Consider the following 26,070-nt stretch of genomic DNA (forward strand, 5'->3'; position numbering starts at 1 on the left):
GAGAGGTTCAATCCTAGTGCATAGGATAATAGTTCCAGTGATATTACTGTGATTAGTAAAATAAAAATATGAATATAAATATATTACACTTGAAACTTTTTATTAACATGCCAATCTACTTTATATCTCTCTCTATATATATATATATGACAAAACGGCCGCACACGTTTTTGTATGTTTAGCAAAAGCTTTTTCACGGGAGTTCTAGGGGGGGGGTACTATTTTTTAAAACTGTATATACTCCCTAGATCATAATATCCACAATTTACGAAGGGACGTCGTATCTAGATTTATTTTGATCAACTTTTATAAAATACACGCTATTCCTTCCTCTCGCGTGTTTGTTCGGCTTTTTTATATAAAAGCGAAACTGAATTGAAAGCGAAGGTAGCTACCCGGTCTTTAGTGCCGGGATCTCCAGAAAGCAATCAGCTTTGATCAATGTCAGGGAAACCCCACATAATAGATAAATGCTATTCATTTGGACACTCCCTTTTTGTGGGGAGCTGGTTTTCTCCAACATCATGAAGGAAATGAAACGACGGAAAGCTGAATTGGCCTCCAGCCAACGTTTGTTTCTGCAAGTTAACTTTTTGATTAACATAGCTAAATTTACACGCTTTTCACTTCCTATATCTCCCTAATGTAGCAGTAAAATGTCACGTTTCCTTTCACTTTCTTTTCTGCCTTCAGGTTCGTTTTTTTTTTTCTTTTACACCAACAAACACCCGGGCAACGCCGGGCACCTCCGCTAGTATAAAATATAGTAATGATTTAAACATGTGCTCCCTTACTAGATAACAATTGTCGAACCCAATGCAGTGTGCTATATCTTTCACTTTCATCTGCTATTCTGGTCATGTCACATTCTCTCATATTGCTGTCTGCTGAAGGGCGAGCACAGTAGCTCAGAAATATTAAAAAAAGAAAACAACTCCAAACAAAAAGTGTGTGTGTGAGTTTTTTTTTAACCATTGATCTTCCAAAACATTAAACACCATGTCTTAGTCATTTGACAAGTCTTTCCTGTCATCAGCTCATATCATAAGATTCCGGATCTGTTCCAAGCCACAACCTGCATTCAACTGTCCCAAACTGGAAACAGTCCTACAAGTGTTGTAAACTCAAGACAATCTGTAAACCGTCTTAAACTGTCTCAAAACTAACTCTATATAGAACTGTATTGGTTTGAGATGACTTTGGTTTTCTCATTTCGCCTCTTGTGTTGTTTGCTTCCAACATATATATATGGTGCATATTTTGATAAATCATGTGAGAGCAGTTCCAATAGGCTAATACATGCTAAATATGTTTTACTTGTGAATTGGGCATGTGACCAGATTTTGTGGACATCATTATAGATAATGGTCCTATGCAATTTCCCTAACTTTTAGGAAAAAGGAACAGGAGAGAGGAAAAAGGGGATAGCAGGAGGGAAGGGGGCAGGAAACAGTAGGATGGAAAATAAATAGGACAGAAAAAGAAAAATGAAGTAAAATAAGTTGAAAATGAAAGGCTAATCTATTTTACCTTTTCTTGTCAATTATGCTAAAAATTATTTGATATAAATTGTTAGTATTAATATCGATTGTTTTACTTAAATTATCTTTAATTACATGAAAAACCTCCTTTGTAAACTTACTGAATAACACCAGAAACATTAGGCAACTACATACTACAGTAAAAGTGCTATTAAAAAAGCATGAAATTACTGTCAAGCAGATGTAAATAAATAAATAAATAAATAAAGAATGAGAGTTCATATAGAAACATTGATTTAATTTGAATAAAATAAAATACGCATCTAGTGCGCTTGAAACCAAATCACAACGTAATATTTGGAAAATAAACAAATATTTTACTTGTTTGAAATTTATAACAAATATATTTCAGAGGTATACTCCATCTTCATTGTTTTGTTTCTTTTTTTCCTTTTCTTCTTCCTTGCCACAGACTTCTTTCTCCAAAATTACAACATGGCAAGGAAGAAGAAAAAAAAGAAAAAAGAAACAAAACAGCACACTGAAGATGGAGTATACCTCTGAAATATATTTGTGATAAATTTCAAACAAGTAAAATATCTGTTTATTTTCCTAATATTGCGTTGTAATTTGGCTTTCAAGCGCACTTGATGCGTATTCTATTTTATTCAAATTAAAACATTTCTATATGAACTCTCATTTTTTTACGTTATTCTCGCATTGCCTATGCACAGTTTAAACATTTCAAAATACAACCGCCAGATGCAATGCGTGGCTCTTTACAAACAGACTTCTTTCTCAAACTTTACAACATGGCAAGGAAGAAGAAAAAGAAAAAAAAAAGAAACCACAACACACTGAACATGGAGTATACCTCTGAAATATATTTGTGATAAATTTCAAACAAATAAAATATTTGTTTATATTACGCTGTGATTTGGTTTTCAAGCGCATTTGATGCATATTTTATTCAAATAAATAAATGTTTGAAGTGATAGAAAAAATAATCTGAGGATAAAATAAGTTTCTTTTAATTTAAAGCAACCACATCTTGTCACCTTTAACTTTATGGAAAAACACCTTTAAGACATCATCTTCAATAGATGAAATGGTGAATAAAATTAGTTAAAGAGGTAATCAAGAATTAAATAAAAATAAAATTAATAAAATTAATAAAAAGATGTAAATAAAAAATTTAGAGCTTTTAAAAAGTAAAAAAAAAAAAATGTGCAAAAACAAAAAACATAATTAGTAGCAAAAAAAAAGAAAAGAAAAAGTTAAATAAAAAATGTAAAATAATAATAAAAAAAAAAGATCTAATCCCATTAAAAAAAAAAAAGTAAAGATATGCAAAAAAAAAAAAAAATAATAAATAAATAAATAAAGAGTAGAAGAAAAGAAAAAGATGTTTACCAATTGTAGAGGATAAATTTTCAATACTGAACTATTATTTTTACGCTTAAGGTAATTCGAGCATGCATCCAATGTCGTAACATTCAAGCGGAAGTCAAATAGCAAATTGATGTTAGAAATCATAGAAGATAAAAAATGGCAGACAAATTAATTTCCGCCTGAATTTTTAAGAGTTGTTATAAATTGCTTTTTCTCCAGACTTGTCACTAACAGCATTATTTACACTTGTATGCTATTTCAGCCAATGCTCACTATCATTCTTTGGGTATATGATGTATTTTCTTCATATTGATTTATTTGTGTATTAGATGGGAACCTGCATTAAGATGAGGTAATACAACGAATACAATTCTGTTTTTCAGTAAAAATATTTGGTGCTTGTTTACATTGATAATTTTTTAAACCAACTCATTTCAGGTGAAAACATTATGTACTTACGTGGCAAAATTAGTATAAATCCTAAAAATGATGAAATAGAAAAATAATTACAAGTAAAAATAAAATTTATCAAATTATTGAATTTTATGTTTTACTGTGGAAGATTTGTGCGACCAGTTCAGTTTGACAAACAAGGGAGATAATCCTTGACTTAAATTGACAAATTAAGAATCTGCCATTTTTAAATTAACACATTTGAAAATGTAACTATGGCTGATTTTTTGTTAAAAATACCTCTAGCACATCTTCTACTGACTCATTTTTCATAATTTTTAAAATTTATACTAATTTTGCCATGACACACTTAAGTACATAATATTTTCACCTGAAATGCGTTGATTTAAAAGATCACCAATGTAAACAAGCACCAAAAGTTCAATTATTTCCATTTTTTTATAATACTACCAGTTGTATCTACCAATAAATTTGTATTATGCTTGACAAGATGAGAAAAATAAAATATGTATTAATGGCATGCCTAACCCACTGCTTTTCCTTTCCTACTTTTTTTTCCTTTCCTACCTTTTTTCTTTTCCTTTCCTACCTTTTCTTTTTTTTCCTTTTCTACCCCCCCCTTCCTACATTTTTTAAAAAACTCTTTTCCATCCCAACCAAAACATATTGCCATTTGGAAAACAAATGGCTGCTATTTGAGATCATGTCTGTTCACATTACATTTGAACTTCTGCAGATTAATACAGTCGGGGAAGCAGGAAACAGAGAGAAAGAATTCCAAAGTCTAGCAGTCCAAGAGTATTATTAGAGTAAAAGTTTTTCTGGCATCTAGCGTCCTCAACAGTGAAGGGGTGGGATTTTGCTGCTTGTTAGGTTATTCGGATGTATGTACATTGAAGGGGCACAAGTTTAAAGAGTTCAGAGCATATTCCATTGAAGTACTTGTAAAACAGGTACAAGGATACAACATTGTAGTGATGGGACAGAGGCTGGAGCTTGGCTAATAGTGCAGAACCTATTAGATTTGACACTTTTTAGACCCTGCTTAAGAGAGAGAGAGAGAGAGAGAGAGAGAGAGAGAGAGAGAGAGAGAGAGAGAGAGAGAGAGAACTGAGAGAGACTAGTGTTTGATGCAGCAGCCTAGATATGGCAACAATATTCCATGCATCACTCTTTCCATGCTTGTGATACTTCTATTTTTTATCTTAACTATGCCAGTTTTTTTGTTTTTATATTTTGTTCAAAACAAAGGGAAGTAACTTTATATTGATGAATACAGAATTATGTCAATTCTATTTTTTTTCTTTTAAAAATGACAACCACTTTAAAATAATTCTGACCTGGACAAAGTATTTTATGGAAAGAGTTATATCAAATTACATCTTTTCTTAGGAACATCCTGCGATGGAAAAATTAATTTCTAACCAATATCAAATATTGATTTTATCAGAAGAAAGCTATTGATGACAAAAAAATGATAAAAAAGATCGACTTTACTTTATATTTTAGAAATTGCCCCTTCAAAAATTTAAAACAACTATACTAACCAGTTTCTTGGATATTGTTAAGCTAAATTTCATTCTAGGTGAAACATTGAATTTTATAAGATCATTTTATAGCGAAAGTATAGATAGCAATCAATCAATTTTATTAAGAAAAAAAATTTTTTTTTTTTAAAGTACAATACATCACATAAAAAGATAGGATTTATATATCATCTGAATGCCCAATGCAACTTTGAACCTGGATGTGGTAAGCATCATCACGACAGCCTCTGGTAAATTTTTTCCATTCTGCAAAAGCTCCCAGATTAGGGACCTCATGACTGGGTGCAGTTTTGTGTTATATCAGGACAGTTCTTGTGAGAATAGCTGTAGTTAATAGGGTTAAAAAACAAGGTTGGCAGATAAAAAAACATAGTAAGAGCTGCCAAAGATTGAGTTCAGGGTGATAGGTTAGAAACATTTTTTAAAGTTTTTCTATTGGGAATTAAAGAATCTTTTTAGAGGTGTCAAGTGCCTAGATTCTAAGATTCGTAGTGATAGAGCTTAAATATTTCAACTTGAATAAAATTTCATTTGCTTCAAGAGTAATCATTTCAAGAATTGAATTTCACTTATTTAAAAAATAAAAATTTTTTTTCAATTGTTAGAAAAATATCTTTGGGCTTTTATTTTGGAAATGTTCCATACAATATTACTGAAATTGATTTTGGATTTAAACTTGGCTGACCTATTCCAAACAAACATTGTTGGAAAACATATTCCCACTTTCATCAGATATTATAAAATTGCAGTACTCTACTGTTATTAGTCTTAATTGAGTTATTAGTATGTTGTCATGCAGGGAGTCTTCAATTAATAACACTAATTAAACCATACCTAGAGAAATTGGGGGAAGGGGTGATTTATACCTTTCAAAAAGATATTAGCCCAAACGTGAATAGTGGTTCAAGCCAGATTCTGAACTGGAGTCATCACTTAAGTTATACCTGATACATAATTACTATTTTAAAATAATTCCGACCTGGACATAGTATTTTTTGGAAGGAATCAAATCAAATTACATCTTATTCTTAGCAATATTTTGTAACTAACCTTTGGAAAATAAATGATTAATTACTATTGAATATTGATTAAGAAAAAAAAAATTTTTTTTTTAAATAAATAAAAGTGCAATGCATAATGTAAATGACAGAAAATATTGTATTTATAAACCGTTGGAACGGGCAAGGCAATTTTATCCCTGGATATGGTCGCATATATTTTATAGCTGGAGAATATGGTATTATGACAAATGGACATATACCACACTACCATACTAGAAAACTGCTCATACCAGAGAGCATTTTATATCTTTGCTAAGCCACAATTCACCCTTGCATGAAGTATTATTGCCACATCAGGGCTGGTGCACCCATTACTAGTTTCTCACCTTTACATAGGATTCAAAAAATGAGTTCCACTAGGTTCTACAATATCGGCCAAGCTTCAACTTTTCTCCCATCACTGAAATGTTGCATCACTGTGCCTGTTTTCATTCAATGGAATGTGTTCTGATAAACTCCTACCACTTGTGCCCCTCAATGTATACACTCCCAACTAACCTGACAAGCAGCAAAATCTCATCTCTTCACTGTTGAGATCCTTAGATGCTGTAAAGCCTTCTACTCTATAATAGCTTCTTCCCATTCAACTGCTAGACTTTGGAATTCCCTCCTTGTTTCCTGCTTCCATGATTATACTAACTTGCAAAAGTTTAAATGTAATGTGAACAGATCTTGCTGCTCAACTTCTCACATTTCCCTGTTAAACATGATCCTGAATAGTAGCCGCTTACTACTTACATTCACATGGCAACATGTCTTGTTTGGGATGAAAAAAACATAAAAAAAATATAAAGCAGATTCTACCTTGTAATTGCAATATTTCAATAAATTATACAAAACAACTTTTTGGTTAGGAACAAAGTCTACAATCCATTCTAATGCTATGCTTAGTTTATTCCATCCTCGGTTAGTGAAGAAGCAATCCATAGATGGAGACATTTTTTTTTTTTAGTTTTGTTCCAATCCAGAGGGCTCCCTTTTGGAGAACTGGATTTTCCCCACATTAAAAAAAAAAAATCTTGTATCTACCTTTGCCCTTGTAGGGAGGTCAGTAAATAGGGACAATTATTTGATTTCAGCTTTGTAGATTTGTTATGCTATAAAAATATGCAACAATAAAAGCATTCTCAAGTTTTGCCATTGGGAATTCAAGAATCTTTTTCGAGGTAGCCTCAAATTCTAACATTCATTATTGTAGAATTTGAACATTTCAGCTTGAATAAGATTTCATTTGTTTAAGAGTTACCATTTCAAGATTCAAATTTCATTCTTAGAATTTATACTTATTTGTATAAAAGAAAAAAAAGATTTTTAATTGCGAGAAAAATAAATCTTGAGGTTTTTACTTTGAAAATGATTTAAGATAATATGTTGAACATATTCGGAGAGCAGACATGGAGTTGCGCTTTTGGTGTGTCACTAAAACCAGAAATGGTTGAAGCATGTTGAAGACTTAGCTGCCAATTAGCAGGGGTGGACTCCCCCGCCTGCCCCCACTACTTTTGTTATGGAAGTCTCTCCAAACAAGGCATGAAGCCACTTGATGTAAGGCACTAAAAAGAATGAAAGATGATTAACGTAAAAACAGGAGATACCTATTGACCTTAATCTTTAAAAGACTAAGGCTATGCTAAACGGGATGTTGTGAGATAATTAGGAACCATCTGAACGCATCACATTACACAATATATTTAAAAAAAAAAAAAAAAAAAATTAGGGTACAGTCATAATTATCTGCTCTTTTTTGACTTGCAGTTTTTGGGACAAAGTATGATTATCTTCCTCTCAGAAAACATAAAAGTCCACTCCTTTTCCTCATATTTAGAATGGCTTTCTTCTCTGCTTGACAACATCGGTAAATTTTTACTGTAACTACAACTCAAAACTCACCTTTAAATCAACAACTTTCATAGGTTTTCGGATCTGCTGAAAATAAATCACAACCAAATTTGGGGCAGACAAGTATTTTTCTGAATATTAAGACAATTTTTTTTTTCCAATGTATTAATGAATTTCATTAGCCATTGCCATTCTTAACATGGGAGGGGGATGTAATACATGAACCTTGATTCCAGTAAAGCAACTGGCCCTGACGGCATTCCAGTTATAGTGCTGAAAAAGCTCCAACCAAAACTTGCCCCCCTACTTACAAAACTGTTTAAGCATTGCCTTAAGGAGAGGTGCTTTCCAACACCCTGGAAAACTGTATCAGTATGCCCTATATCTAAGAATTCAGGTGAAAAGTCATCTCCCTCTCAGTACAGACCAATAAGTCTCCTGTGTGTCATGAGTAAGTTGTTGGAATCCATATTAAATAAAGAAGTAGTCAACCAGCTCAACAGAAACAACCTTCTTAGTGACATGCAATATGGTTATATCACATAGGATTAGTAAATCTCTTGACAAAGGTTTCCTTTTCAGGGCAATTGCTCTTGACATATCGAAGGCCTTCGATAAGGTATGGCATAAGGGCCTACTTCACAAGATTTCCAGCTACGGTATTACTGGAAATTTTCTCAATCATTAAATCATTTCTCTCTGATAGGTTCATAAAAGTAGTGGTTGATGGGCAGAAATCAGAGGCCCACAGTATTAATGCTGGAGTCCCCCAGGGGTCCATCCTGGGCCCAACTCTCTTCCTGATCTACATCAATGATCTCCCTGAACACATACTTAAATCATTCGTTGACATCTATGCTAATGACACGACCATCTATGGCAACACATCAAAGGCCGTAAATGACAAAGTTCTCTCTAATTCTCTCTCCTCTGATCTTGAGCGCGTGGTACAATGGGGGAAGAGGTGGCTGGTCACTTTTAATGCATCCAAAACCAAGCTTCTATCTTTACATCATCAACACTCTGATCCTCATCTGGCATCAATTGAAATGGATGGCTCTCGTCTTGGAGAGGCTCCATGTTTTAACAAGCTTCTGGGTTTGACCTTTACTCCTGATCTGAAATGGAACACGTACATCAAATCTGTTGCCAGGGACGCTGGGAAAATGGTGGGATCCTTCTACCGCTCCAGAGGATATCTCACTACTGATGCAATTCTCTATCTGTATAAAAGCCAAGTATGTCCAAGGATGGAGTACTGCTGCCACATCTGGGCAGGAGCTGCTAAAAACAGCCTATCCTGCCTTGACAGAGTACAAAATAGACTTCGTAGTTTAGTGGGGGATGCCCTTTTCTCTTCCCTGCAACCTCTCTCCCACAGAAGAGACGTTGCGAGCCTGTCTTTGTTTTATCATTATTTCCATGGTAGGTGCTCGTCTGAGCTCCAATCGTAGATTCCATGAGCAAAGCTTCTTTCTTAGAACTGTACACCAGTGGAACTCTCTGCCGCTTGCCTGTTTCCCACCTGACTACAACTCGGACGTCTTCAAGTCCAACATAAACAAACTCCTGACAAACCGCCCCCTTAAGTAAGACACTCTATTAAAACCCCCAATTCTAATGATTACTACAATACTATCTCATTGATTACTGTACACGCAATAACCCTTCCCTGAGTGGCTTTCGGGCCTTGATAAGTGGTGACCCCCATGTAAAAAAAAATTAAAAACAAAAACATGTTCATAAGTACTTGTTCAGTTATTAAAAAAAATGACCACCAGTGGAAACATAAGGGATTATACTGGATAAAAAATGTCTTAATTTCCAGAAAATTACGTGTCTGCCTCAAATTTAAATATATTTGTTTTTAACAGACCCAAAAATCTATAAAATGCATCAATTTAATGGTGAATGTTGAATTGCAGTTAAAGTAAAAACTTACCATCGTGTTTAATTTTCCAAAACCTAAGTCAAAAATAAAAAAAGAGCAGATAATCATGAGTATAAACAAGTTATTCAGCAATGAAAATGCTACTTCAAGTTTAAGCCAGAGAGATCAAAGAAAATTGTATTTCTTCCAACTTCAAAACTCATGAATAAATATGCTATAATTTTTTAGGCACTTATACAACATACCTATTGTTATTATAAGTACCGCAAAGTAAAAATACCAGGTTGAGAAACTGGTGCAATCTTTTTCTCCAGGATAGATGGGATTCTCTTAAGCTGTGGTAGGCACCCCATCTAGTGATGGCGTCATGATAAAAAATACCCTTGATAGCCCTGGCGAAACATCAAGTATTCAGCTACCGACAAGATTTCAATTACACTACAAACTTGTGTAGTGAGTTCAATCTCGATTACGGCTGCATTGGATGAATGGAGAAAATATGTGACTGGAGAGAGCATATTTTTACAGTCTGAGTTTATTATTAATCAAATATTTATCCAAATCTGAGAGTATGGTATCAAGACAAATGTATACATACTACACTATCCTCTCCTCCAAAGAAGAGGGTAATGACTGGGAGTGTGGTATCATGACACATGGACATATACTATACTTCATTAATACATAAATAATGAGTAGGAGAAAAATGAAGTAACTTTGTATGGACGAATACATAGTTACATCCATTCTGTTTTCTTTTTAAAATAATTCCGATCTGGATGAAGTATTTTCTGGAAGAAATTAAATCAAGATAAATATTATTCTTAGCAACATTCTGCAACAATCTTTTGGATAAACAGACTAATTATTAACTAATATCAAATATTGATTTTTATCGGAAGAAAAAAAATTGATGACAAAGAAATGTAGACTCCAAAAGAGGAGGCAATGATTGGAAGGATGGTATCATGACAACAGACACTACACTACCCCTCCCTCCAAAAGAAGTAATGTCTTGGAAGATGGTATAACAGAAAAGATACATGCCCCCCCCCTCCATTGAAAGATAGTACATTAGTTTAAAATAGTAAACTGAATTGAGCCTTAAAAGATAGTATAATAAGACCAATAATAGTATAGTTCAGCTTCAGACAGATACCAAATCTTCATTTGTAATAGAGTTGCTCACCAATCTTGAGATGCATTTTTATGGAAACAATTCAGTCAGTCAAAAAGAGTAATCTTTTAAGATTACAATCATTGGTGTTCATCTATATTCATAACATTACAAAACAAGTTCATGCATACGTGTATTAATCGCATTAACGTAAAATAAATTTTTTTACTGGGACAACACTGTTAAAATTGGTAATGATGGAAATTGGGTACGGTTTATTTATTTAAGACTCCACAAGAATTTATTAACATTACACTTGAAAACTACCATGTAATAGTTAGCTGGGAAGCCACCCCACGGTATTGTGTTTCACAGACAGTTCTAAGAAAAATTTTGTTCATGGAATTTTTGTTTAGCCTTAGGCAGATAGAGAGTGAGAGAAATTGTTGACAGTTGTAACTAGATGAGTATTTGTGAGCGTTTTACATGAAGGGGTGGAACCATAGATAGAAGCTTAGTCGAGCACCTGTCATGAAAATAAAGATAAACAGACTCCGAATATCTTTTCTGTAATTTTTGTTTTATTATTAATCAAATAGTTATCCAAATCAAAAACATGCAATAGTATAAAAACTGTACTTTCAAAAATTACATTTAAAAATAATGACAAAATTAAATCCACCAGAATGCCCACAGGCAGCCAACCATTTTCTCCAACCCTACCTTCACTTATCATAAAAGAATATTGTACAGTGAAACAAAAAAAAAAAACACCAATTCTTTCCAGTCATAATTATTTACATTATTCCATTCATCTTAACACTTTTCTCATCATGTACTCTTTATTTTAATTATCTTACACACATTCATGATCCTTAGATTTTAATTTTTGATTTGAGATCCCTACAAACCTAGATGGTTCATCCAGCCGAACTTAGTTAGGCAGTTACCTCAGTACGAGTATGAGCCACTTTTGAAATGATCTTTTTTCTATTAACTGAGGTACAGCTGATGTCTTGTGCAATTCTAGGAGGTCCACCCTTCCATCTTTCAGATGGAGTAACATTTATTACTTACTGCCCTATACCGGAGGATGTCAAAGCAATTTTTAATAAGTCAAAAGTGCTCCTTCTTTAAGGGTGCTAGGTTTACTCCTCCCACCTTTCGATCTTGTGTCACATCTTTCTGCAGCAAGTAAATAAAACATGCGACTTAAAAGGTCATAACGGTTCTTTTGCCATCTTACCCCACCCCCTTTCTTTCTATCTTTGTGTTTTAATGAATGACCTTCTTTTGCAATGTTATACACTCTGCATGTGCACAAGGAAGCAAACATGTTCCAGAGGTTAGGTAATATATAGATCCGGAGACTTGAACACAAGCTTTATACTAAAAATAAATATATAAATAAATAATGGCAAAGTTAAGAAAGCCATTAAGGTGCATACACAAAACTGTTCAGTCATTTTGTTTGTTTGTTTACAAATGTTGGTCAGTTTTCTTACATATTTAATTTTATACTAGAAACCCAAAGGGCCTTGATGGTTCATCAGTAGATGTGACCTTTGATAAAAGGTCGTAACCGTTCTAACCACTCCCTCCCACCTTCTGTTTTGATGAATAGTTCCACTCTTGTAATGTCATCCACTCTGTCCAGGAACATATAAACACAAACAAGATCTACGGTTTTAGCAGTATACTGATCAATTCAAAGATACACAAGTTACATTATACTAAGCAAAAAGAAAGAAATCTTTAATGTATTTGATGGATTGACTAAGCTGTATTATTATACCATAGATATAAAACACTTTACTGCAGGTTCACAGAACATCTAATTATCAGAAATGTATTAGTTTTTAAGCAATTTGTTATAATCAGAACTAAAAAAAAAAAAAAAGAAAAAAAAAGATTCAAATTTTCAAAAATATCTAAAAATACATCCATAAGCGGTTGCTTCATGGTTTGAACCAGGAAAAATTGAGTTTACAAAACCAGTTAAAGAAAAAATAAAATAAAATAAAAGACAAAGTCAGTCTCTCTTTCTCAATGCTAAAAGGGGTTTTCATGTTTAGATATATCATGTACTTAAATTTGACTTTAAAAATAGACTTCACAAGTTAACCTACGGATTTGAGGTTAACTTTGTGACTGGGTTCAAATCTCCTGACTGGCAATAATTGCCACTTCCTACACTGTTTCATGCTTATGCAATCATCAGTGTAGGTATAAAAATAATAGTCAATGTTTATTTATAAAAATATTGTTATAAAAAGCTTCTTTAAGAAATCAAAGTTGAGCCCTCTGTAGGAACTATGAAAATGCAGTCAATCAAAATATTCCTACTTCCTGTCATTGAATACTCTGACTGTTTACTGCTTATGACCACCGACTTGGCATTAATAGGCACTTGAGTTCCCTCAATTCCTATGGTAATTGCTGGTAGCCTTGAGATAGAATGCTAGCCTACAGAGTCAAGACTGACTTTGTGACTGGGATCAAATTTCCTTACTAGCAATAAACATCACTTCCTGCACTGATTATTACATAAGCATGAAACCCTAGTGTTTGTAAGTATAAAAATAATTAATATTTATAAAAAATATTGTCATATATAATTACATTATCCATGGACACACGTTTCATCATTTACAACTCATCAGTATGGCTGAACCTAGCAAAATTCAAAACCAGAACTTCAGAGTCTGAAGTTCAAAATTAACAGTTTAAAAGAAAAAATATAAAACACGGATAAAATGTAGTAAAAATTAAGTAATACTTGATCAGATTGGAATTTGTTATGCAGTGACAAAGTATTAGGTTAGTACAAAAACAATATAGTTTTCTCACTTCAAATCATGTTATTCATTATGGTTCTCAATCTCTTCATTTTTCTGCAGGCTTTTCGATAGCATGGACAAAATTCAAATCCACACAATTTTCTTGTTCCAGTTCAAACTAGGCCGAAAAACTGCCGAGACAGCTCGTGATATCAATGGTTGCATTTAGCCCAGGAACCACTAATGAACATGTGGCACAACGGTGGTTTAAGAAATTTCACAACGGTGACGAGAACCTCAAAGATGAAGACTGTTGCAGCTGAGTGACTGCGGTTGATAACGAACATTTGAAAGCCTTAATTGAAGCTGATCCTCGCAAAACCACACAAGTTGCAGTTGAACTCGAGGTCGACCACTCAACAGTCATTCGCTATTTGTGGAAAATTGCATTCTCTTGGATATCATTTTTAGCACAGATGTGGATAATGGGAGGGACCAGAGTTTTTAAGGTTCAGTAGTGGTGATAGAGAGGGGATCATGCATGCTTTGCTTGTTTTAATTAACTATTTAGTTGGTTATACTGAAGTAGTTAGCTCCCAAAATGGATCCCAAATTTTATCAATTAGATAGGCAAACTAATTCACCATATCACTTTAATTTTTGTGTTTTCACATTTTGTAAATATTAATTTTCTGATTTTTGCTTTAATTTTGATTTGCAATATATCAATTTCATTTTCAATAAACAGTTCCATTTTAATATTTGTATTTTTGCAAAACATACCCTCTTTACCATCAAGAAAAACAAATGACAAATTAATATGGTGGATTAATTTACCCTGTCATTTCTCTGAAAATCAGTTTTTACGAGCTGATAAAATTTGGTAGCCATTTTGAAAAGTAACCGCTTCAATATAATCAATTATATAGGCTGGATGCTTACATAACCTTCTACAAAAGCAAGCTTTAAAATCTGAGTGGAACATAGTTTTAAGACTATACAGGGCTCTACATTGTGAGTGATTTTTCAAAGTGGTGACTAGAAATAATGAAACGCTTATATTTTGGCAATTGTATTTCTTTCACTTCAATCTTTCAAAGCTCACCACTGAGTGAAAAATATCTTTTCAACTTTTATTTTTTTTTTAATAAAACGAACAAAGTTAAATTATTTAAACAATAAAAGTTTAATAGAACAATATACTTTTCTTTTTTTTTTTTTTACGGAGGCCGTTTAACAAAATATCTGAAGAAATTAGAATGTTTATACCTTCACAGAAGGAATAAAAACTGTAATTGTAGAAAACTATATAAAGGTGAGATATGTTGTCCACTAAAAGTAAGGATAGAAGAACATTGAAAAGCCATAATATATGGAGAGATTTAAAAGTCGGGTATGGCTGATCACATATGGAGGGAAAAATGAAACCATCTGCTCATGAACAAAGTAAAAATTATAGACAGAAGAATGGTGGAGAGTAAAAGGACTAAAAAAAAAAAAGAAAAAAAGCATCACATATGCTGGATGATGATTAACTATTAAGCAGACCTTGTATATAATTTACCATATGTAAACTTATTATGAATAATAGATAACATATACAGTATGTAGTAATAAATAGTGATATTTACATTTAGAAACAAAAATAAGTTTAAGGCTCTTAAATTTCTTACACGGACCTGTGGTACAGTGGGTAGAGTAATTTGTAAAAATTTGATTGTAAAAGTTACACTCCTGAAGGTTGAGTGTTTAATCTACAGTGCAGGTGACTCAAAAAAAAATATAATTGTAAATTATTTAAGACTTCTATCCAGTTATGACGGGATGAGAGCATGCTACCTCCATGAATTAAATAAAGGGTTCCACTCAAAGTTCGGTGCAGATTCCAGAATTTGACAAGATACACCTGACGAAGGTCAAAGGTTACATCGACTGAAACATGCAAATAACGCTGAAAATGAGAACTAGTCCAAATAATACCATACCTAACTTTTTAAATACCACCCGTACAATATAAATTATCTGTCTTTTCTTTTTCCTATACATGTTTTTGTGTGCTAAAACCTAACATTTTCTTACTTTGAGAATAGTAAATATATTTTTATACTACAACATTTACCAAGGCCAAAAAACACTCGAGGATATGGATTATGGAGATGGAATGGTTGCCAGTTGAAAGAATAACCGAGCATTTTACAGTATAAACAACAAAATCAATAAAGGTTAAAAAAAAAAATATATATATATATATATGAATAAATATTACCAAAGGCAACAGAAATTACTCTGCTACTTACCGGGAGAAGGTTTTTGTGTTTTAACTTATTTTAAAGAGTTTATTTACTTTGAAACAAGTAGTATCAAGTGTTAAGTTAGAACAAGAAAAAAAAAAGTGGATGACATTAAGCGATCATCTGGTAAGTCTTTAGAATCACTCAAAAATCGAAAATTAAAGATACTGGTAGAAACCAACCCAATAAATCTCACCATGATATTTATTAGGAGTTTCTAATGGTATTTTGTTTAATTTGTGATTGATGTCACTACACAAGGGAGAGAGCGTTTGTAAATATATATATATATATATATATATATATATATATATTCGTTTTCACATGTGACAGCATGGTCCTTAACAAATTCGTCAACGCAATTCTGAATACCATGCCACGAACAAATACCTTTGAATTGACACACACGTTCTCAAGCAGAACCAAACAATCTTGCTGAATCGACACGCCACGATACGAAAATCCAATAATGCAAGACACGTTATTAAAGAAGTGTATTTCAAAACCAGCAAATCACTTATCAGCTTATTCTTTTCATAGCTGTTGGACGAAACCAAATAGTCACTTTAAGCTAAGACGGGTGTAGTTCATTAGTGGACTTGATTTGTAATCGAAAGGTCTTGGGTTCGCTTTTGACCGCAGGTAGGCCCAACTCATGTTTGTGCGCTTTGGTGCATGCTCGGCACAATTGAGACTATGTAATCATCTAATGTCAGCTATGTTTTTTCTTGTTCTAACAGAGTTGACACTAGTTGTGTATTAAACAAGAACGCTTTAAAATAAGCTAAATAAAAAAAAAACTCATCCAAGTAGGTAGAGAAGTAACTTATCTTGCATTTGGTAACATTTATTTATTGTATATTTGCTTTTTCAAACATACAGGGATCTCATATTTTTGTGAAAATATTGCCTGATGCTTGTTTGTGTGCAAGAAGTGTAAGACAGTGGAAAAAGATTGAGAACTCTGATGTGGAAATAGTTTATTTGGATGGTGAAGCTATCGATGCTGTTGAGAAGTTTTGTTACCTGGGTGAGGAAGGGGCAGGTGTTAGTGTGATTGTAATAGTTTTGAATGGATGGAGTAAGTTTGAAAAATTTCTGCTATTACTAAGCATTGTAAACAAAAGGAAGAATCTATTAGGTACATGCACACCATGTGATGATATATGGAAGTGAAACCTGGCCAGTGAGAGTTGAGGACATGTGTTGCATGGAAAGAAAAAAATATGAGAATGATATGATGGATGTGTCACGAGAGTCTTAAAGATTCTCAGATTGGATGACCTCAGAGGAAAATTAAATCTGAACAGTATAAAAAATGCAGGCAAACTTTGATGGTATGGTCATACTGAAAGAATGGATGAAAATTTTTGGATTAGTAGATGTAAACCAGTTGAGGTAGCAAGACCAGTTAACATGAAACCCAAGCAAAACATGACAAAAAGTAATAAGAATGTACTTGATAGAAAGAAATAAAGACGTAAAGAGATAGGCGAGTTTGGAAGTCCATTTTTAAAATACATCCAATGCATGCCAGCATGTAAAATGGACGTTAAACAGAAAAAAAAAAATAGTCATTCATCCTAGGAAGGTTGAACCAACTCCTTCCAAAGGAGAAAGTTTCAAAGGAATATTAAATTCACAAGCGGAATCTACTCTTTACCACTATTGAAATGGTTATTGGCTCAATGTTACTACAGAGGATATTTTAAGTAACTATGTTCTGAGCATTGCCAGTCTGACTCTTTAGTAAGCAGCCAGATCTTGAGCCATCTCCAAACTGCTCACTTAGACAGGAATAGAACTGTTTGGAACTTGTAAAAAGTGTTCAAACCAGCTAGTTATACAATTCTGGAGATGTAAATACTATAGTCAAGAGCTAACTCTTACTAGATAATCCGCAGCATCAATACCACATTAGGAAAAAAAAATCTAAAAGTGAAATTTTGGAAACTTCAACACTCTTGGAAAGAATATTAGAATCTTGAACACAAAATAGACACCACACTAATATAAAGTGGAACAAATCTTCTGCTCATTTTAAAAGAAGTAACAAATCACTTGAATTTAAACATCGCATAGCAACAAATCGTAATAGTAAGATATTCTGGAAATGTGCATATTAAGAACAGAGACCTCGCTCCCAAGTTGGTCCTCTTCACAATCACCAGACTGGCAAGATCACTTACAATCCCAGGAATGTGCAGAACTCAATACCGAGTGCTATGCAAGCATTTTTGTACTGGTGAAAATCCAAGTATATACATTTTCCATCATCAAATTCGATAGGAATTACATAATTTACATCCATAACATTGAAATCTTACCCTAAAAACAAGCATAACTATGCTTGATCTTAGTATCACAATGTAATTTACATAGCTGTTTTTTCAAGCATAGTAGGTATTTTCTTTTGCACCATCTTTTTCTTTTTTTCTAGTTCTGTTGTAATGGTGCCACTCCAAAGAAGCAGAAAACTGTCAGTGTCATTTTACTGTTTGAAAAGGTGACCATACATCACTTGTAAACTATCGTTCAGTCAGTCTTACAAGGTATATTGTCCTATTACTAAAATGATGAAAACCTGTGTGGTAGACTCGAACTTCTGGAGCTCTCGTAGCTTTATATGGCCACCACAATCCAATGTATCCTTAATTATTTGTTGCAATCAGTTTGATTTGACCACCGATAGTGGCTCATGGATGGACATAGTTTACATTGTAATATTTTTTATATAAAGAAGAGGGTATGATCACTGAAAGTTCAAAGATTCTACTGATAGACACTAGTGATAGGAACTTACGAATCAAATGGAATTACGTTCTGCTAGCAACCAATCAGAAACCAGAATTGCTACATAAAAATATTGAATCTTGAACATTCCAGCACATAATCATTTTGTGTCAATACAAGAAATATCTTTTGCTCTTTGCTTGCAAAATCATAAAGTCTAGGACCTGTACAGAACAGCTATCCACTGAAAATTCTTCATATCCAGGACAGAATAGATACCCATCGGAAACTCTTCTGAAATTAAACATGACTTTCAATTCAAGATTTTATCTTGACCAAGGTTTTTAATTATGTGACATGCAAAATGCTTATGACAAAACTCTCAGCAATGGTGTGAAGGAGGATCCTTTTAACTGGTTTAAGCCCTGCATTAGTTAAGTGATATAGTTTTAAAACAAAATGCCACTTGTAACAGAACATGGATGTGCGTATGGCAGCTATATGCAAATACTGAACCATATGTAAAATGAAGTCACGGTAAAGAGAAAAAAGAAGACTATGAAAAGGACAGATCACGTTAGACACGTGGGTCACAGCCGTAATGAGAAGTCATGCATGGTGGGAGACTGAGGAAATAAATGTAAAAAGAAAAAAAAAAAAAGGAGTTGAGTTATTTGTCCTACGTTCCTTGTCACGTACTCTGCTACGTGTTGGGTCCTGAAATGTCTACATATTAACACGTGTGTAAACCTGTGTAACGTTACACACTATTGCAGTCCCTAGATGCCGGAAAGCCTTCTACTCTTAATAGCTTCTTCCCTTGGTCTACTAAACTTTGAAATTCCCTCCTTGCTTCCTGCTTCTGTTTTACTGACCTGCGTTATCATGCACTTACTGTGACCCTTATCAAAATCTATACTAGCAAACTTAATAGCTACTGATATAGGGTCCCCAGCATACTACATTTGAACAACTCCATGTTCTGAACAAGATGGTCTTTTTAGACCGATGATGCAAAGTCAAAGTGTGGTTATGCCATAGTTGTATATACCCTCCCAAGCTTTATCTTCTCTCTTTGAGAAGGGGTTATTTTTTTTATAAAACTCCTGTAGTGTCCTTACCTGGAAATCCTGATAGACTTTTAGACCAGAGTGCACTACTGGCAGTGTGCTGATTGTCAAAACCTCATGTAACCTTGTGTCTAACCTCCCATAGAGAGGAGGTAAATAAATTATTTCAAGGTATGACTTGATGTCATTGGCATATTTCAGTACTGTGGCATTCTTTAAGTTGGCAGTTATGTCATTAATATGTGCATCAAACAGAAGAGGACCAAGAACAGATCTGTATGGTACACTAGATAAGGTCAAATAAACTGTAGAAAAAAACAGTTGAACGATGACTAATAACATCATGTTATTTGAGTTGAGAAAAGACAAAGGTTTTTCAAATCAGCTTCTCCATATAAGCCAAGCAAAAAAGACTGTCAATGATGCAGAAAACTGATAATCTCAGCAAATGTTACCTCAATGTCTCTGCATGTATCACTCATTTCGTTGTTAAAAAGTAGATAATTACTTAAAGGTACATTAGTCTCGAGTCCATTCTCTCTAAATAAAATCTTGAAGAAAACTCAGCAAACATTTCCTTGTGTCCTCCTCCTTCTTGAAAAGATTATTTCTATAGGAACCACTAGATGAAACAGCAATGATGAAAATAATCAACTGTAACAGAAGAGAAAAAAGAAAGTAAAAAAGCTCACATAAATGTCCCAACCTCCAGTATGTATTTCTTCTGCTATTGAAAATGTTACAGAGGCATACCCCACCAAAAAGAATATCCTCCATCAGATACTTTCCAGGATCACTTGTTTCTCAGTTTGGATTCATTTACACTTTGCAAATATTAATTTGGTTTTTGTTTTGAGTTGTAATATATTTCAATTTCATTTTCAATAAACAGTTCGAGTTAAGTATTGGTATTTTTGCAGCAGTATGGTGAATAATGGACTGTCAACGGTTCCTGATAGTCTTTAATATATCCAAATACTTTTCCAAGGTCTTGCATGAAGATTTTTTCATTAAAATTAAATCATACCATATTTCCAGATGATTACTCACCATAATCAGATCGTTCCTAAACAAAAAAACCCAGATTTTCCTCAATCATTATAAATCTAAACATATTTAATGCAGGTGTGCCGCAAGGGTTAACAGTTGGGCCTTTATTACTCCCAATATTCATAAATGACCTCACTGATAAAGTTGTGTCTGAGATGACTATAGTTGCTGGCACCATGCTTTATAACAGACACGAGAGAAAAAAAAACAACCGTATGTACACATATCCAAGGCAATGGCAAAACCCTAGAACATAACTTTCAGTCTGTAGTGGAATGAGACCATAAGTGGAGGGTAACATTTAATGCTACTAAGACTAAGCTTCTTTCCTTTAGCAATTACAAAAAGCATCCTCAACCACTGATTGCCATAACAAATAACATCCTACTTGAGAGCCCATCTTTCAAATTTTTCAGATTAACATTCACAGGTAACACAAGTTGGAACACATAGGATATTGCCATGGCTGCTGCAAAGAAAGTGTACTTTATGTGTCTGCAAATGTTCTTAGATAGGTTTTGTATCGGAATCCAATTAAAGAAGGAACAATTTTATTTTGACTAAAGTTAACGTTATACAGCCTAACATCACAAGTCCATTTGAGAAGTCTTATTACTATATAAGCTGAAGGGTCTGGCATATAAAAAAAAAAAAATCAACATTATGTTCTTTGATAAGATAGGTGTGCATTTGAAACAACTGAACCATGATACTTGACTTTTGCATTTTTAACTTGAATTCAAGCAATTATATATAAAAAATAATTTTATAAAATCCACAGTAGATTCTCTATAGTGCAATGTAGACTACAATGTATTGTAGACAAAGTTATTGCAGGGAGGCATGTGAAGCTTACTTTTGGTGCATTGTGGTTGGTCTGGCTAAAGCAGGCAATCAATCGATTTGATTGAAAAATGATCGATTTCACCGATTTTCATGATAAAAAGAGTATTGGAAGTGTAGACCATTTGTTGATCCTCAATCCTGAGCAATATCAAGTCTCCCTGAGAGATAATTATTGGAAAATTGTTAATGAAGTGGCTGAAAGTGCTGGGATTAACAGAACTAAAGACATTGAAACGTCATTTGTACTGTTCAGATTACTATTCTGATTTTGAGCGTTATTCACACAACGTTTCAATCGATATAACCTCCGACCTTTTTCATGTAACTGCTGACCTTCTTACATCAACCAAAATGTAAAAATAACAGTAGTCTGAATAATTCTAATAATACAAATTTTTAATCTTCAGTCAAGAAACTCAGAAATATTGAAACATCATTTGGAAAGTTCCTGTATTTCACCACTAGGAGGATGCTCCAACTCTTCAAATATTGCAAGTCTAGTGTGGAATCATTCTGGATCTTGGATGGGCCAAGAACATATGATACAACACAATAAGGTACACACTGATCCGCGCGCGCGTGATACACGAAAATCAACTAAAAAAACAGAGCTAAATCAACACCGGGCACCTTGCACACAGAAAGGGCTCAATATCCTATCATATAGTAAATGTGGATTATCGCCACTTTACAGAAGTTTCATGAATATGAGATTTTTCTTTTTCTTGTGGTGTATGTTCAATAATTAATCTGCCCCAGTTAATTCGGTATTTTAAAACATTAAAATACATTTCCTCGCCAATACAAATTAAAGAAGAAGAAAAAAACAAACAGTTTAGCACACGTTGAACAAATATATCATGCCGCAAATTATCTCTCTTTCTCTCTGTATAGAGGAAACTATCATATATATATATATATATATATATATATATATATATATATAGTGTGTGTGTGTGTGACTGTTGCACGCAATTAATCCGTATTTTATTATTCACCATTCATTAAGTAGGTGTTGCTTTTATCATCTTTCATAAACTGTCATGTTCGACATGGCCCATGTTGTGTCCGAACAATATACAATCATAATTCTTTAACAGATCAATAACGTTAGTAATGACATTAACAAATAGCATGAATTGATAAAGTTCTTGATTAGCAAACGAAGTTCTAGTTAAATGTCTACAGGCAGTTAGAATACGAGGTTTAGTGATAAAGACTAAGGGGATCAAGGTAAGTGACACAAGCAGCATTCCATTGTAAAAAAAAAAAAAAAAAAAATTCAGAGTGGGTGTTAAAAAGGATTTCCCACCGGAAGAATTCTCCTATAAGTTTAAATCCCTCTCCCAATAACAAAATAAATATAAATAAAATAATATAAAAAAAAAACAAGCAAAAAAAAAACAAAAAACAAAAACAAAAAACTATTGATTACGTCACAGTGACCTAATTATGTTGTCATTCATTGTTTTGTGTGGATATTCAGGAACGAGGTGGGTGGGGTGGGGGGAACATTCCTGTCCTGGCTGTTACAGAAGGGAAAAGTCAATTATATATATATAAAAACAAAACAAAAAAACAGATATGGCTATTTTTATTTTAAAAATTAATTATCATAACGAATAAAATAACTAAAACCGCAGAAAGTTTTCTTTGTTGTTTTTACAGAAAATCCACGTATTATGTAGAAAAAAAAATCCAAGTACCTGCTCCCAGATTTTCGGCGTAAATTGATAATAAAAGTACGTAAAATTATTATCATATATATATATATATATATATATATATATATATATATATATATATATATATATATATATATATATTATACACACATGCACACACACACACACTATTCAAACGTATTTAATCTAAAAAATAAAAACCTGCAATCACATTTTTCCTAAGAAAATTTGCATACACTTTAAATTTATATTATTTAAAGGGTTAGTTCAATACGTTTATGCGATCACGTGACTAATATATATATGTATATATATATGTGTGTGTGTGTGTGTGTGTGTGTTTATGTATAGCATTTTACTAATTGACATCCAGTGGATGTCAATTAGTAAAATGCTATACATAAACTGGATGTCACATCCAGTCATAAAACTACAACAAAAATAAATATATTTAGAAATCTCCAGCATAGACGATTTAAAATCGGCAGACCACGGGTCATGTGTTTAGGAAACATACACACAAATTATATATATATATATATATATATATATATATATATATATATATATATATATATATATATATATTCAAATTATGCAATAGAGTACTTACTACTACGACTACATCAGGGTTAACTTACATCTGTTAGTAACACCCTTGTCTTATTTCCCTTATCACATTAAAACTCTTATTCCATTTAATACATTTGCGAAATAAAACTACTATTTTTCACATAAAAATACCAATAAATTAGTTTAGTAGTAAAGTTTCAGTTTTTATGAAAACATGTGCCCAATATTGGAAACAGACCGTTGAGGCGAGAGCACTTGCCCTCACTGCTGCTACTATTACCGTGTCCTAAAAAGATACATCGATACCAACACATGATAAATAAAAATAAGTTAAAAAGAAAAAATCTATTGCATTTTTTAAAACATTCGGAGAAAACCGAAAATCAGTTTTATATAAAAAAAAAATTTGAACATGTTTTTTTTAAAAAACACATGGCTCTAAAAGAAACGTTTTTTTTTCAGTTTTAGAAAGGGTGGGTGGACTGGACTGGGTGGGTAGTAAAATTCTTATATATATAATGTAGATATAAAAATATAAATTAATAAATAGAATACTCTATAGGTTCCTTTTCAAATAAGTGTCCTCTTACCCCATTTTTTTTTTTTTTTTTTTTTTTACTCAATGGGGGAAAAAAAATCTGAACTCTTCAAAATTATCTTCCCTGCCATATTTCCGACAAAATAATAAATGACAACGAATAATAACTCTTCTCCAACACAAAATAACCATCAACGGAAAAAAAAATCGAGAAATCAATTATTGAAATATACGATCAATTTTTATGACGTGCCCCAGCACCCAGCAACCCCAACCTCCGTGTTAAGAGCGGCTTTCGGAATAAACACCTCCCAACCTCGAAAGCCGTTCTTAACATGAGGTTGTGGGTGTTTATTACGAAAGCCGCTCTTAACATGGAGAGGTTGGGGTGTTTATAATACGCTGGGGCACGTCGTAAAAATTGACCGAAATATACAATGAATAACAAATCGTTATAAGATTTCACTCTTAGAATATCACACACACACACACACACACACACTGAACATGAAAATATGTAGAGGTTTCAAAAGAAACGATTTTTTTCTTTTTTTTTTTTTACAATAACCGAACGGCGACCATACATAATGAAACCCGGTTCCTGAAACTAAAAACAGAAGGAAAAAAAAATTTACATTGCATTTTATTTTGTTGATATTGTTTTTACTATTTGCTTTTGTAAGTTTGTAACATAAAAATGCAACAAATTACAAAATAAATAAAATGCCCCATGAGTGACTAATGTAGTGAAATTTGAATTTAAAATAAAAAAAATAAAAAAAAGATTCTTGAGAAAAAGAAAGCAGTACTAATGCACTTGTAACAGTAAAATAAATAAATAAAATAAAGTTTCTCTTTCAGTTGTTATCCTTTTTCCCGTTTCGGGAACCAGAATTTCATTGTGTGCTTTACAGCTGTGATAACTTATATCGGATTTTATCGAATTAATATCGACAACCATGAGGACCGATCTGTACAAGCACCGAAATAAAATAATATCAAACAAGTCTAATAGACTAATGCAGACGAATTAGATACAATAAAACGTACAATTGTTTCAGTATTTACTTCAACAAGTGCTCCTGCTCCATGGGTAGAGCTTAGTAACAGTATAAAAATCATAATTATGGCAAGTGAGCTACATGAAGATGTAGCTAATTTCATTCTCGAGAGAAATCATTGGACTTAAAATTAATTAGCGAGCTCAACGTAATTACAGAGGAATATTGACAAAGTTAAAAGGGGAGAAAACTGTCAGTTATAGGCCATACTTTATTTCATAGCGGAATCTTCAGACACAACTATTGAAAATTTAGTTCCAATCTATAAGGGGGAATTAGTTATCTTTAAGTTTATTCACTCCGTATTCACAAAGGCTTTGTGCGGAGATAGCCATTGTCAAAAATAACCACGACAACAAAAACAAAGACGAAATACCCCCCCCCCCCATCAAATTTTGATTATTTCCGGAAACTAGCTGCGGCCATTGCGAAATCTGAAGTCTAATAACATTGTAGTGTTCCTGCAGTTTAAGAACTTTACAATTTATTTTTCTAGATAGGATTTAAGTTAAATTCAATTTTTACGGTATATTTTATTTATTAAATTTTTAGACGAAAATACAGATTAGTTACAAAACGCCATCTCCTCCCCATGTTAATGGGTTTCTAAACGTTATTATTTCAGCACGGTCCGTCCGTATTCTGCATAACTAAAAACATTGTATTTCAAGGAAAAATTCAATGTAAATAAAATACTTAAA

At 32.9% G+C, this 26,070-nt stretch overlaps 1 protein-coding gene across 4 annotated transcripts in view; it reads right to left on the reverse strand.

The window, feature by feature from the left end:
• The window catches only part of LOC145268250 (E3 ubiquitin-protein ligase SH3RF1-like), a 152,713-nt gene that overhangs the window by 124,638 nt on the left and 2,005 nt on the right, over positions 1-26,070 (reverse strand). The gene's annotated exons all lie outside the window — the stretch shown is intronic.

The sequence above is a fragment of the Euprymna scolopes genome, chromosome 43, assembly GCF_053919585.1.
Source record: "Euprymna scolopes isolate OS-2025 chromosome 43, ASM5391958v1, whole genome shotgun sequence".
Taxonomy (NCBI): domain Eukaryota; kingdom Metazoa; phylum Mollusca; class Cephalopoda; order Sepiida; family Sepiolidae; genus Euprymna; species Euprymna scolopes.